This window comes from Hetaerina americana, unplaced genomic scaffold, assembly GCF_022747635.1.
Source record: "Hetaerina americana unplaced genomic scaffold, ioHetAmer1.1.p SCAF_2, whole genome shotgun sequence".
Classification (NCBI taxonomy): domain Eukaryota; kingdom Metazoa; phylum Arthropoda; class Insecta; order Odonata; family Calopterygidae; genus Hetaerina; species Hetaerina americana.
This window is the reverse complement of record NW_027286763.1, coordinates 57551481-57565838: the sequence shown is the minus strand read 5'-3', so window position 1 is coordinate 57565838 and position 14358 is coordinate 57551481.

Below are 14358 nucleotides of genomic sequence, written 5' to 3'. Positions count from 1 at the left end.
TTTATTCACCGCATGACTAAATCTGCAGGAGGATCAACATTTTAAAGTTTTCTTAATGCCTCTCTAAAAACTGGAAATGTCCCATCTATGAATAGACTATATATTCTGAGCCGCAATTAAAAGTTAATATAACTACTAGCTTTAGAATGTACAATGTAATTTTTATCCCGAATAAACGGCAAGTAAACCGAAATCTCATTTAGGAAAATTTGATTTTCATAGAATATTTTGACAAAAAAGATCAGATTTCCGACTTTCCAAGTATTTTTTGTTGCATCGAGTATTTTTTATGTTTGGCGAAAAAAATAAGAATTAGTACTATCGATAATTTTACTAAGGAAGCTATGTGCATTCCACAATGATAAATAACAGAGTAAGCAATTATAGTATTAAATATGTAATGTTCCGGCCTGAAGAAAGCTGAGAGCGGAAACATTTTAGGTCTTGTTGAAAAGAAAAATTCAGATACATTTCTATATTACATAAAATGTATTCCTGAACCGGTAAAGAAAATCATTAACCCTCAAAATTGCAAGCTCATGCGGTCCATTGGTATTGATAACGCCTTTCGTGAACGTTGGAAAATTCATCCTCTTGCAGTTGTAGCTGTTTGTGGTTGCCGTCCGCTAACCATCGGGAGATTCCATTAACGTGGCTGTCGCGGCATCTCCTGCACTAATCTAAATTTTGCAAATGAAAACACCTTTATGCTTAAATTTTAGTTTTAACCTTGAGCACTTTGATGCAGTGAACAAGGCTACGATAACTTACTCCACTATCTGTTCAATGATTCGTCATTACATCTTGTTTCTTTAAAGCCCCTAGGAAAGATAAGTGTAACGGGGCGCCTCATTACCATTATTTGTTGAAGCCTACTTTCAACAATGACTTGGCTGGAAAACGATGAATACGGGTTCCAGTTCCAATCAAGGAGGAAGATTCTTACACTCTTAAATTTCTGCATTTGAGTTGCGCGTGTGCAATATTAATATGGATTAAATCACGACTTTATTGTCAAATAATTATTGTTTGGACTCAAATTAATTATAAAGGCTCAAAATCATGAATTCTGTCAGTGGCCAAAAGCTCTACGAACGATGAAACTCACCATTTCCTGATTAAAGATATATTGTCTTAGGTTCGGAAGAAATTTCAATGTGGGCGAATGACTAGTGATTCATCTTTGAGCCAAAGCATTCTATCTTGTTGCCTGGACTTCCTAACTGTTCCAATTTACTAGTGGGTTATTGTCATGAAATATACCTTTAACCCTCATCTACATTCCAGCAATCAAATGCAATTTAGCTGTTTCTTTATATAGCCAGACCTAGAGCCGATTTGGTTAACAATATTGTCTTTCAAATTTTTCATTTTTTGACATCCTCCTAATCTTTTTATACTTGTTCCAAACGCCGATCCCTCGTGGGAAGCATATTTTTGCAACAGTGAAAACCTTAAATTAATGCTGCGAGCCATTTATATGCAAATGTACGCTCCCATCTTGATAACCTCCAGCGAAAGCTCTGGAGCACTGGACGCTGGTCGTCCAGCGTTTGTATTAAAAATATATGTATTTTGAGGGGATGACAAATTTGGCCGTCATCAATGCCCATACATGCACGAAAAGATCCGCTCTGTGGCAATTCGTCGTGATGGTGGTTCGATACTCTTACGGTTGCGATATGTGGAAGTAACACGATTCTTCAGCCGCTCTCTCGTGACATATAATCTTCGAAGGCCCCCAACCCTTTCACAACGTTACCCGCTCTAGTCCCTCTCGGCATGGCTCTCGCTCCAGCAGAGAGGGGGAGGTCGTCAGACGGGTGACAATCGTAGTGCAACGGAATCATTTCTCACGGCTCCTCTTTGAACGACCTTCCCCAAAGAAAGAGGGCGATCACTTCGGGAGCAACACCGTGGCACATTGACCTTAGAGCAAAACATTCCATCACTTCCCAATTACCTCCTCAGCACGGTGTTGGCCTCATACACGCCGCGGCCCGTGTCAGCGGAGACTTTAACGATCGACGTTCGCAGTCATCCATGCTCATTGTTCAGCGACACATGTAACAAGACAAACCGTCGATAACTGTCTCGAAAGTAACTCGATTGCATTGAAAAACGTATCGCCCGAAAGTTCCTGAGTTTGTCTCTCCCCAGGCGATATGAAAAAAATATACATATGGTTGTGAGCTACTGCAGGTGTGCACTCTGCCGCCCTTTTTATGGAAAATGTTAGTGAGGGAGCGGCTACTCTCTCGCGTTGCCAGTCAACTAGTTCGGTCGGCAACTAACCTGTATGAGGCAAGACGCGGCTGAGGGGGGCGGGGGATTGGGGGAGTGGGGGCGGGGTGGTGGACGAGGGGGCAATTGAGTGAGGGTGCGGGTGAGGGGGGAGGGTCGGGGAAGGAGGGGGGTGGGTAGGTGGTGGCATTCACGTGGGTGAGGCACGGAGGTCCCAAATGTCGGTCAGCGCGTTAGACCGAGAAGCATAAAAGATCGGATCCTTATTCGCACCGCGTGAGTTGTATTGGTCTCCTGCTCTGATTGCCGTGAAGGTGGTAGGAATCCGAAAGAGGGACTGTCCGACATTGGGGATGTGTGAGAGCAGGTGGTAAACACGTCAATTCGCCGTTCAAGTGGCCGCAGTACGTGCCCCGAGGAACATTCTCCATCTTCCGACTGTTTGCTGCATTTCGACCCAAGGAGCGAAATTTTACCGAAACTTTCAAGGACTGAAAAACATTTTGGGTAATTTCAAATATGTCCACAAAATATTTGGCAATATTTCCTACGTAAAACTTTTTTGGAGTGGAATCTTCACTCATGTCTAGTGAATTCAATTGGTGGTCGGAAAAATTACTTTTTTATTGAGAAAATAATATAGTTAGATTTGATGATGCGAACAAATTAACTCGGTTATAAATAAATATAAAAGGAGTGGTTTTTCTACGTAGTTATAATTGAATGAAAAAAGCTCCAGGGGCAAAATTTTGATAAAGACAACTATCATAATTTTTTAGGTACTTATTTAATTGCTGTTAATTTTTTTCCTTTGATGTTTTTATTAGTCCATTAAATCTGTAATTCCACTGAATAGCTAGTTTTCATTTATATGATATATTCATTCCTAAGAATCCACAAACGATCTGAGCAACTGTGTATTATTACATAACTTGTCCCATGGAATTATCTACAAGATAATATTTAACTTTTTTAATATCTTGTCATCCGTCGTATAAGTTCATTCCATGCTTGAACACCGCGTCTCATAGGTAATCCTATTTTTGCAACCTTATTATTCTGTAACGAATAACAAGTCATTTAGACACTTCCACGTTGACAAGTACAACGCATAGTATATTTATTTTGAAGTACTGTATATTGAATGAAATTATTTGCACCAGAATTTTATTAAATAATCTTTTCGTTTAATTCCGATCCTATCTCAATATTTCCGAGTAAAGCCTGATAAAGCCAATTTTGATATGAGATTATTTTCAGCTGATGAGAATTTTGTAGCTATCCTATAGGTATGACATTTTAATTCAATAGCACAAGGAGCTTCACCCAAAAGTCTATTATTTCGGGTTTTGTTATTTAACGAGTGAAATTAGTTTCTCATGTCTCTATTTTTAGTATTTACAATGTAGTTACCTTCATTTGAATCATAAATTATATAGAATTTTTTATGGCAATAGGAAAAAACAGCAATGCCTAACGATACATTTTTCAAACTTTTTAATTTGGTTGGTTTAATTATATTAGTGTAAAATTTCTTTCACTGCGAAAAATTTGAGAAAAATTGGCAAATTATAATTTTTTGCATCTAACAATAAGAGAATTGATTAGATAGCCGAGATGAGTTGCACAAAATCAGTAACGATCCTTGATTATATTGATAATAAATGTCAAATGCTTAATCGCGCTCATCCTCAGGATATATTATAGCTCGTGAATAGCTCCTGTCACACAGGCTCTCTTTCTCTGTAGAGACTCTCTTCAGAAATTGGCTGGATAAATTAATGCTACTTGGACCTCAGGAGTTTTCTACACCCTCTTTAATTTTTGTTAATTGTCGGACAGAAATATTGGCGAGCGACAGCAGCGTTGTAGTCGCCTCATCTCCTGTCTCCAAGTACGTCACGTAAATTAAGAGTGTATATTCCCAAAATATGAACAAGAATTCGCCAAAGTTTGCTCCCTACCATTAACCAATTAGTTGATTTTTATCAAAAGAAAATTTCTGACTAGACGCTATACTTCTGAATAAAAAATGCAATAAGGTTGCTAGGAGTCTACAGGAACGCCGAGAGGGGGTGTTATTGATTTCTCGTTTACTTTCCATCCCGTAACACCCTTCACTTTTATGGAGGACCATATAAATAAAATTATTATTCTCAGTAATTATCGATACTTTTTCATTAAGGCACTATGAGTTTCTGTCCAGGTACCTCGATGATGACAGTCAACCGTCAAAATTGGTATTACAGTAATTTGTGCGGTAAAATACTATTACTCATTTGTTCAGATGTAACTTATTGGAATACATTTATAGTTCAGACAAGTATTAGTGTCTCAAATGCTAAGGATTAATTATTTGTTTATATAGTAGTAGTTTTAAGGGGAGGCGACCGACAACTGAGGTCATTTGCGCCATAGGGAATGGACAGGAAAGGATGAAGGGTGGAGAGAAACCCGGCGTGGAACGATTCCCCAGAAAAATTAAACCTGATCCCATTGATTATTTTACTGTGGGCTTCATGATCTTGGACATTGGATTCTCAAACTTGGCATTAGTTACTAACTGTAGAAATGCACTTTGAGGTGGGTAATATCCTCTTGTATGTACGTATATTATCGTTATTTTCTTGTTAGTATGACTTTCATTATTTTCAATTAGACCAGCATTATTTAGGTTTTCGAATGATCCATCTTTTTGTCAGTTAGTTATCCAAAGGAATAAAATAATTGCTGAGCGCATTGCCGACTTAAATTCGGCTAAGCTCACTCATCACGGCCTCTTGCAGCGCTTCCGCCGAGCCTTGGTGACGTCCTTTCAACACGGATCTGAGGCGGCGAAAGAGGAAGAAGTCTGGTGGGGTATTGTCTAAAAAATTTGGATCCTCACTCACAAGGTCGATAAGGTCTTGGTAGATCCGCGTGCGAGATTCCTCTGGTTCGCCCGAGAGAACTTGCGGTACCAACTTCGCACATACCTTTCTCAATTCCATGTTTTAGGGCACAAGGTGATGCACATGAATTCCAGGGAGGCCAAGTTCATTAGAAATCATTCAAACACTTAATCTGCGATCCTTGTCCAACAAAGTATTCACTAGCAATATTTTCGTCACTTTTTGAGGTCGAAGCGCATCCTGAACGTTCGGCGTCTTCATATTCTCTACCCTCCCTTGTGCCACTCAAAAACACCCGATCTACCCATGGTATTATCACCATAAGCTGTCATGAGTATGTCTTGAGTCTCTTTCCCAGTTTGTTCCAGTTTCACAATAAAAATGGTGGCGTAGCACTGTTTCAATAATCGGTTCATGACGAAGTGTGACGAGGTCACGTTATAGAGATTTCGCAAACGAAAGATCCATACTCCGCAAAGGCTGGGAGCCAGCTACCACCGGCTTCCAACCTTTCCTGAGACTCCCCTCCCTCGAACCCAGCCAGAGAAACCGCCGCCCGTGCGTCCGTTTATCCGGGAAAAATTAAGTCCTACTACCGTTGGGACAGACCTTGTAGGAAGGCTAAGCTAAACCTTAAAATTGTAGATCGTAAACTAGAGTCAGTGGAGCAGTTCAGTTCATCAAATTTTCTTCTTAAATAGGTAACTTCTTCACCTATTTACTAGTTATATTAGAGAAACGTAGTAAAAATAATAGGAATACAGGAATAATTGCACTAGTAAAATAAGTTTTACATGATAAAGAGTCTATTACAAGGGCCTTGAGTAAGGATGCAAAGGAAACAATGCTGAAGACTGATATGGAGTGTAGTATTCTGTACCGCAGAATCTTGGTTGTTTAAGCAAGAAGATACGCCTTGATGATTTGGGCGTGAAGAAAAATGGAAAACATAAATTGGACTGGAAGGAAAACGAAGAAGTTCTAGGCAGGATAGAGGAGGAAAGAGGGTTGTTGGGAGAAATCCAAAGGAAGCAAGAAAAGAGGATGTAGAGCGTGGGCGATAGAATATTAAATAAAATGATCCAGGGTAGAATGTTGGGCAATCGATGTTGAAAGTGAATAAGAATAGGCATTTTGGACGGAATGAAGGAAAATAGAAATAACGCAGCATTGAAGAAGGGTTTAAAAAAAATATAAAATGGTGTGTTGGGTTGTTTAAGGAGAGGCTTTAAATTTAGCGTTGTTTAGCCAACGTGTCTATCGAAAGCCTACCTTTAACCAGAGGATTTCAATTGTGAATAATGTCTAACCGCGAGTAAAACCCGGATCTTTGGGTATTTTAAATTGTGTTTTTCTGTAATTAGAAGTTAAAGCTTCATGCGGCGTTCCGAAGCAGTTATGTCCCCGGGAAGTCATGCGTTTTACCTCCCCGCATTCCTTGTTCCCCGTCTCGTTTTACCGCCACACCTCTGCAATTTTTTGCTTGTCAATTAATTATTAAATAATACTTTATTAAATATCTTAGTTATTTTTTAATTTATTTATAAACATAGTCTGAGACCAAATTCTTCATTGTCTTTAATTTACTAAATACATGTTTCGTCAAGAATAATCACAAAGCTGTTTTGGTAAGATACTCGTACACTCGTCATGGTATATACATGAAAGAAATACCGAGAGGCGTTCGACAGTTATTTCAAGAGACGAAAATCACAAAAGTAGTTTACACACTAACTTGAGCACAACCAGAAAACGAAATAAACTTACAAGGTGAGCGCAGATCGTTAATAGATCGCCAAGGTTTAAATCGTTATTGCCAAAATAGCTAGGTCAGCAATTCTAGTCTTGCTCATATTCCGGTAGATGGTGTGTCAAGTCCCGCTAATATTGAGGAATTAAATGTAAGGGAGCAACCTCTTTCTTTTTCTTAAATGCTATGTAGCGGTTTAGTATCAAATATAGTTTAAGACAAATCTCCAGAACCGTGCAACATTGTCCAGGCAAACATTATAACCACTCGAAGTAAATAATTATCTTCTTGAAACATCCTGTTTCTTACGCGTATTGCTTTACAAATTAGACCTAAGGTGTATATTTTCGACCGTAGAATTTCCTCTACTTTGCAATGAATAGTTGGGGAGCATTTAAGCCGAGACAATGATTCATGGTTTCCGGCGTAACTTTGTGGAATCAATTCATTTTGGAAGTGAAAAAATAGTAAATTTGTGATTCTACTGAAACTTTATTATGATGCGACCGAGGTTTCGATGTTCAACGTTCACCTGAAGATGACGTTAAACGTCGAAACTCGGCTCGTATTGTAATTAATTTTCAGTGGAATCACAACGTTACTATTTTTTCATTTCCGAGACAATGGGTGTTGTTCAGGGCTAAGCCCTCCTGCTACCGAAAATGTTGCGGATTCGCATCCCACCCCTAGTATGAATACATCCCCAGAAAGATCGAATATAGTATTTTTTTCAATTTAATTAATTGTGCATATGACCAAGCATCTTAAAATGAGAAGTAATTCCTTTTCTAATATTTAAAACGTAACTGCATAGTTAATGCCTCGTCAAGGCTGCAACTCTGCACAAGAATTTAATTTATCAATGGCGTTTCTCGTGCTAGCAACTATATCGTTTTATTTACCTTATGATAGACGAAGAAGTTTCTATGAGATCAGAAAATTTTACCTTAGTCCTTTGAATCGGAACAAGTATCTGTACCAGCAGCTAGCATCTGAACGCGTAGACCGATTTTCCTGGTTCTTGAATACAAACGACACACCAGATTCAATATCTTTAGACTGCCATTTTAATTTGCTAATAGACTGATAGCAAATAGTTATTAGCATTTAGTCACAGTGATAGTTAATAGTAAATAGATAAGGCAATCAGTAAGACGACACGCAAAAGGCTAGAATCTTGCTGGTTGCACTTAGTTCTACGGAAAAATTAAAATCGGCTTACATTAACGGTGTTCTGTGAGTCTGCTTTATTTTTATACAAAAAATTTTTTACGAGGTCAATTCAAAAGACTCACCCAACAACTATAAAAAATTTCTATTTGGTTATAATCGGTTAAGTGGAAAAATAAATTTACCCGTCATCGAGTCACTCTTTTATCGATGAAAATCTTTCATTTTTTAAAACAAAAATTTGCAATTGCCTTTGCATATCTTTTGAATAGGGAAGATAGAGATGATGGTTATATGCCGGCAATGTTGAGAACGACGGAGACGATGCCTTCCTACGCTTGGCTCGTCGACGAACCCCGGCGTAATAGACGACCAAGTCCTGGTGGAATGAAGGGAGGGGGGCTGGAAGGAGGGTCTCCTCACCCCAAGATTCCTCTCCGTCCTTTGTCTGATGACGGCCACCTGCTCTGTACCGTCGCGACATGACAAAGCACCCCTCCATGCTTTGCGGGCCCGAGCAGTATCGGTCCATGTGTGCGCACACCATTTGAATGCCCGCCTGCGTGTTCTGTAGGCCTGCGGTGTGTTGGACTTTGGGCGTGGTTGACGCACAGTGCCGCCAGCCTACGACCGACGGTGAATTTCTTCCGGGGTTAAAAATTTATAAGTCCACTCGAACGACTCAGACACTTAGTTTCTCTCAACTTATTTGGTATCACGTGGGCAGATAATTGGTGACGCACTGAGATCTGCAAATGCACGAAAGTTGTCAAATTGAACAACTTTCTCTAATGCGCTATATAAAGCGCTTTCCTCTGCTTGACAAGATTCCCTGTAGAAATTCCATTAAGTTTTAAAGAATTTGTGCACGTAATTCTCGCGCCGTAATACAACTTGATTGACAGCGCAGGGAATGATACGATTGTAAGTATTGGCATTGAGGCACTTAACGTTCGAGTCAATCATGTCTTCACTGTTTATTTCGCGTTGTAAAATGTATTCGTGATGTATGCGAAAAATTGTCACCGACTATGTGAAAATTTATACTCATCAATTCTATTGAAGTACGAGGGTCATCCGGAAAGTAGTACCCGTTCGTGCCGCATGAAGTGCTGACGACGCGAGTAGCCGCTGGATGAGGTCAGATAGCTTCAGTGGCTTGTCTGCCTTCTCTGAGCCAAGTTGCGTGACGCTAGCATTGCCTGTGTTGTTTCTGTGATTGTTTACAATGTTTAAAAAAATTGAGAACGCCGCCAGTTGTGAAGTGAGGGCAGTGATTAAATTCCTCAATGCAAGAAACGTTCGCCCATGTGAATTTCATCGCCAATTAAAGGAGGTGTATGGAGACAATGTAATGGACGAGTCGTCTGTTCGGCGGTGGTGTCGCAACTTCAACATGGGGAGGGGGAACACACACGACGATGAGCGTTCGGGGAGACCGTCTGTCATTACAGACCAACTGGTGAGCTCAGTTGACGAATTCGTGAGGAACGATCGGCGCGTCACAATTGATGACATCTGTGAGCATTTTCCCAATGTTTCTCGAACAATTGTTCATGAAATTGTTAAACACCATCTGCATTATGCAAAAATTTGTGCAAGATGGGTCCCTCGCGTATCTCAATGAGCTGGCGGCGAAGGACTATGCAGCAGGAATACAGAAACTTGTCACACGTTATGACAAATGCCTTAATTTGCTTGGAGATTATGTTGAGAAGTAGTTTAAAGTATCCTCTTTCAAATAAAATTTTTTATGTTTGTTAATATTTACTTTTGTGTCTTTATTTCACGAACGGGTACTACTTTCCGGATGACCCTCGTAGATGGGACGAACTTATCGATACATTTTCGGACACGTTGGAATAAGGAAGACATTGGTAGATTTCACAATGAAAAGAATGAAAAACAGATGCTTCTCCGGATGATATAATAACAGAAAAAAATATGACAGACGTCAACGAGAACTATCCGGGTTTGCGGGAACTCTATTTGAGTTGGTTAGCTGATAGGGTGAAAAGTTGCATTCAACCTAACTTTGGGTTGATGAATGTTCTTCATAATCATGATGATAGCCTCATAATTTCTTGTTTTTGTTTTCCCAGAGTTGACGTGGATGTCAGCTGTGGTTAAGTGTTATGGTTCTAGACATATTATCTCTCAATTAGTGGATTAATATCATTCCTAAGTCGTGCGAACAGAGGTTGAGGTTGGGGAAAAGAGCGAGGGAAAGTAATGAAGAGCCCGTGGAGAAACCTAGCACCAGCTTTAGCCTACTCTTAAGAAATGAGCCAAGTGGTCATACCGTTCGAAGACCGTTTCGAAATGCAGGGCAGTGCAATTAACTTGTTACCCTCACAACACGGAAGCGGACACCAATAGATGTCCTGTAAACATTCACCACCCTTTAAGCATTGAACCGAAGTCGCATGCTCCTCGTCACGGCTATATAAACACTTTTCATTTTCTTATTTTTTAAGGAAGGTTCTTTTTGGCCTTCCTTGTGGACTGTGCCCTAAGAAATATAAATGTAGCAATTTAGTTCTGATGGAAAATTGACATGAGCATTAGTCGAAAGATGAACGTTAAATTATTTCAAAAGTGCCGTAATGTGAAAAATAAACAAAATGACATGGTGTTAAGTTATTTCAGTAGAGCTTAATGTACATTTTCTACTGGGTCAGGAGCCAACTCATTTACAGTCTGGCAGCAACATAGCATATGGCATGATTCGTTGGCTTCCTTCAAGATTCTCCACGTTAATGAGAACGAAATTAGAACACACCAGGAATGAATCATTTATGTGATATGGATAGGAAAGTTAAAAAATTTTAAAATTGTTAATAAAATTAAAATTTCATGACTTCCATAATAATGAGTTGAAAAACGGTAACATGGAATGGTCATTGCTTTTCCGTGATGAAAAAATTTAGCTCTAAAACCAATTTTTCAGTAAGATAAAATTACCCTCTATTATAGGATTTGAAGGAGACGCTTAAGTGAATATCATTACAACGTTTTTATTTTTGTATTATTAATTATTCACCCATCTTAAAAATTAATTTAGCCAACAGTTTGTCAGAAAATATAACTAATGGGCAAAGTATGAAATATGTTCCGTAAGTCCCTGAGATTTTTAAATAACTGAAAACTCTTAGATTCTCTCTCTTTTATTTTTATTTGTGAATTATTGGAATTTAATCTATTACCGTGCAAAAATTGATTTAATCCAAGTATATCTTCAGAAGCATGGACATATACAGTATTTTTTGGTAGGAAAACTGCAACAATATAGAAAAAGTAAAAACTATGGAAATGTAGGAGGCGACTTTTTAACCACCATCTTTCCAGAACGCAAACCACCACTTTGTGCCTGCTATTGAATACAATTATTGTTGAATAAAGTTATTTGACCAATGCTCTTGGCTCTAGGAGAAATTTCACGGAGGAAGGTAGTGTTAAGGGATATCTACCCTTATATAACTTGACGAAACCGCAAACGCTGATGTTTAGGTATAGTTGTGCATAGCCCTTTCCCAAAAAACAATGAATGAGGGGTTATACATAGAAATATCTCAAGTGAATCCCTATTTGGAATCGATGACGAAATGCAATACGCATACTGAATGAAAGTTAAACCAGCGAAATCCATGTAAGGGCGTGAAGAAAGCAACAGAGAGACCAAGCCGTTGACTTGTTTGTTGTGATTGTTTTCTTCAACTTTCTGGGTTTATGATTAGGTTTTACGGACGTTTAATGTACATGCTATTGAATCAATCAGGATCGAAGTAAGCAATAAGGCTTAAGTCTATGGTCCTTAGAATAGTAGCATCCCTGAAGACTATTGATTGGACGAGCGCAGATCATGAGTTCGACTTCGGCGGCGTAAACTAACCAACTACTTTGTCGTGGCTCTGTGGTACCCACCTCTTAAGAGAATGTAATAATTTCGCCAGCACCTGTGATTTTTAGAGTACCCAATAACTTGGGGGTACTTCGAGAGTACTTGAGCGTAAAATGTTTTGAAATGTCACGGTCTCTTTTAGTACATAGGGGTTTTTAATTTACAAACTCATTTCATTAGCAATCGTTGATTTCTGTTGCGTAATATGAAGCGAAAAATGATCCGAGGGTACTCACACCACCTTTTTTTCTCAATATTCAGCCTGATCGAAATACTAAAAAATTGATTACTACCTATTAATGGTAAATGGCCACGTTCGCAGAATTGAATGCTTATCCAGGTGGAATATCAAGACCAATGAGGTATCTATAACTTTTAAGATTTACCGATGAATCTGGTATACTAAGTTAATTTATCGATCAAACACATCCAAGAGTACTTTCATTGATTGCAGATAACAAAATAGCTTGAATGATAACAAGATATATCACTTGTGATGACAGCGCACTTTCATTGAGATGTTTTTGTAAGCTTTGCATTCAAGAAACAGAGCCATTTAGAAACGCAGTTCCTGCCTTTTTCTTCTTGAGGTTATATATTAATTGATCGGGTACTTTAATCATTAAATAAGTAGATAATGTATATTATTCACCGACCCGGATGTGATACTTAAATACCAGATATTTTTGTAGAAAAAATTAGAGAATTACATCTCACAGGATTAACGAATAATTTGCATTAATTTATAAGTGTCTCCTTTTTTTGCCAACGTGGAGTTTTGATTTTATTCTAATGCTATCAGCAGCTATTTTTATGCTTTTATATTTTGAATGATGTCCTTTAGTCTAAAATTAAACCTAGACCTTAGACCATAAAATAAATTCTTTCAAGTTCGTAGAAAAGTACTTCTGAAGATTTCCAATCTTCAGAGGATCCATGATGAATGATTTGCCTAAACGTGACCTTTATTAGCTTGGGTGTTAATGCAGTGCCTAGAAACATCCGGTTCATATTCTGGACATTAGATTATTTCATTTTAGGTGCGTTTTAATGGAAAATAATTAAATCAACAAAGTTTTATAATTGATACTTGACAATCAAAAACATATTAATTTACCATGAAACTGCGGGGGATGCTGCAACAGTAACTTTTAACGGAGTCATCCGCTAAGTGTTTTCCACTTATGAATTTAGTTAGAATTGTTTTCATAAGTAATGTTTATCCTCGTTTTTTGGTGACCAGTTTACAAACAAATGAAATCTTTAACTATAATTTTTATGCATTGATAAAAAAACACAGAATAGAATTATATTGAAAGAGTATTTTATATAAAGTAAACCAGTAAAGTGTGCTGGAGGCTTTGATATTTTATCGAAGAACTATCAAGGGTTTTAATTAGAGATAATATTAAACAATTCTAAAAAATGTTCATTAAACTCTTCATTGGCTGCTGATGGCCCAATGTCACGTGGGTGATATTGGACTATCAGGAACAAATGTAATTAAGATATTAACAAATTATATCGATAAATCTTTCATTAGAGATGATCATTAATTCTGGAGTCATACGATATATTGATTAATTGTGTAAAAATCATCCGAGGGTTAAGTTGCACAGATTAACCGGTACTTACCGGTTAAGTCGCGCAACTGAACCCTAATATATAACTATCTATGCATGGCCAAATTCTAAAATAGAAAATGTAATAGTACTATAACACTTCACTTCAGGTAGTAATTTATATTGCAATGTTTGTGGTAATCAAAGCGATGCATGATTCATGTAGCCGCTAATCTAATAAACTACTTATTCTAATATTACTTACTTACTCTAATATAATACTATAAGAGCACCAAAAATATTTTCCTGATAAATGTTTGAAATGATAAATAAGTTAATATCTGTAAAATATAAAGGCAGAGTTCTGATCAAATGTCATATTAATTTTGTTTAAGAAATGTAATAATCAAGGCATACATTTTGATGCCAGTTATGCAAAAATTTTCTCTTTGAAAAAAATTGCATATTTCTTGTAGCCATGGATTCGGAATAAGGCAAGAGATATAGAGAAGACTTTGAAATGATTATTCATTTTTGAAATCGCAGCAAGAGCGACAGAGAGCCGATCGATTCAGAATAGATTAGTTATGCAAAACATAATTGACAATTAAATTCTTCACCCCAATATCATCAAATATAAACCCCTTAACAGAAGAGTACACTATTTCTTCCGTTTTTCTTGAGATAAATGTTAGCACTAGTCTCTATAATTAAGTGATCCTAATCTTTTCAAATACTTGACTTTTCTTTCGAAGGGCTAATTACTGCTTCGCGATTGTAACAGCGTGTAACATTTTCAGGTTGAAATTGCTTAAATGACCCCTCGATAAACATGATAAG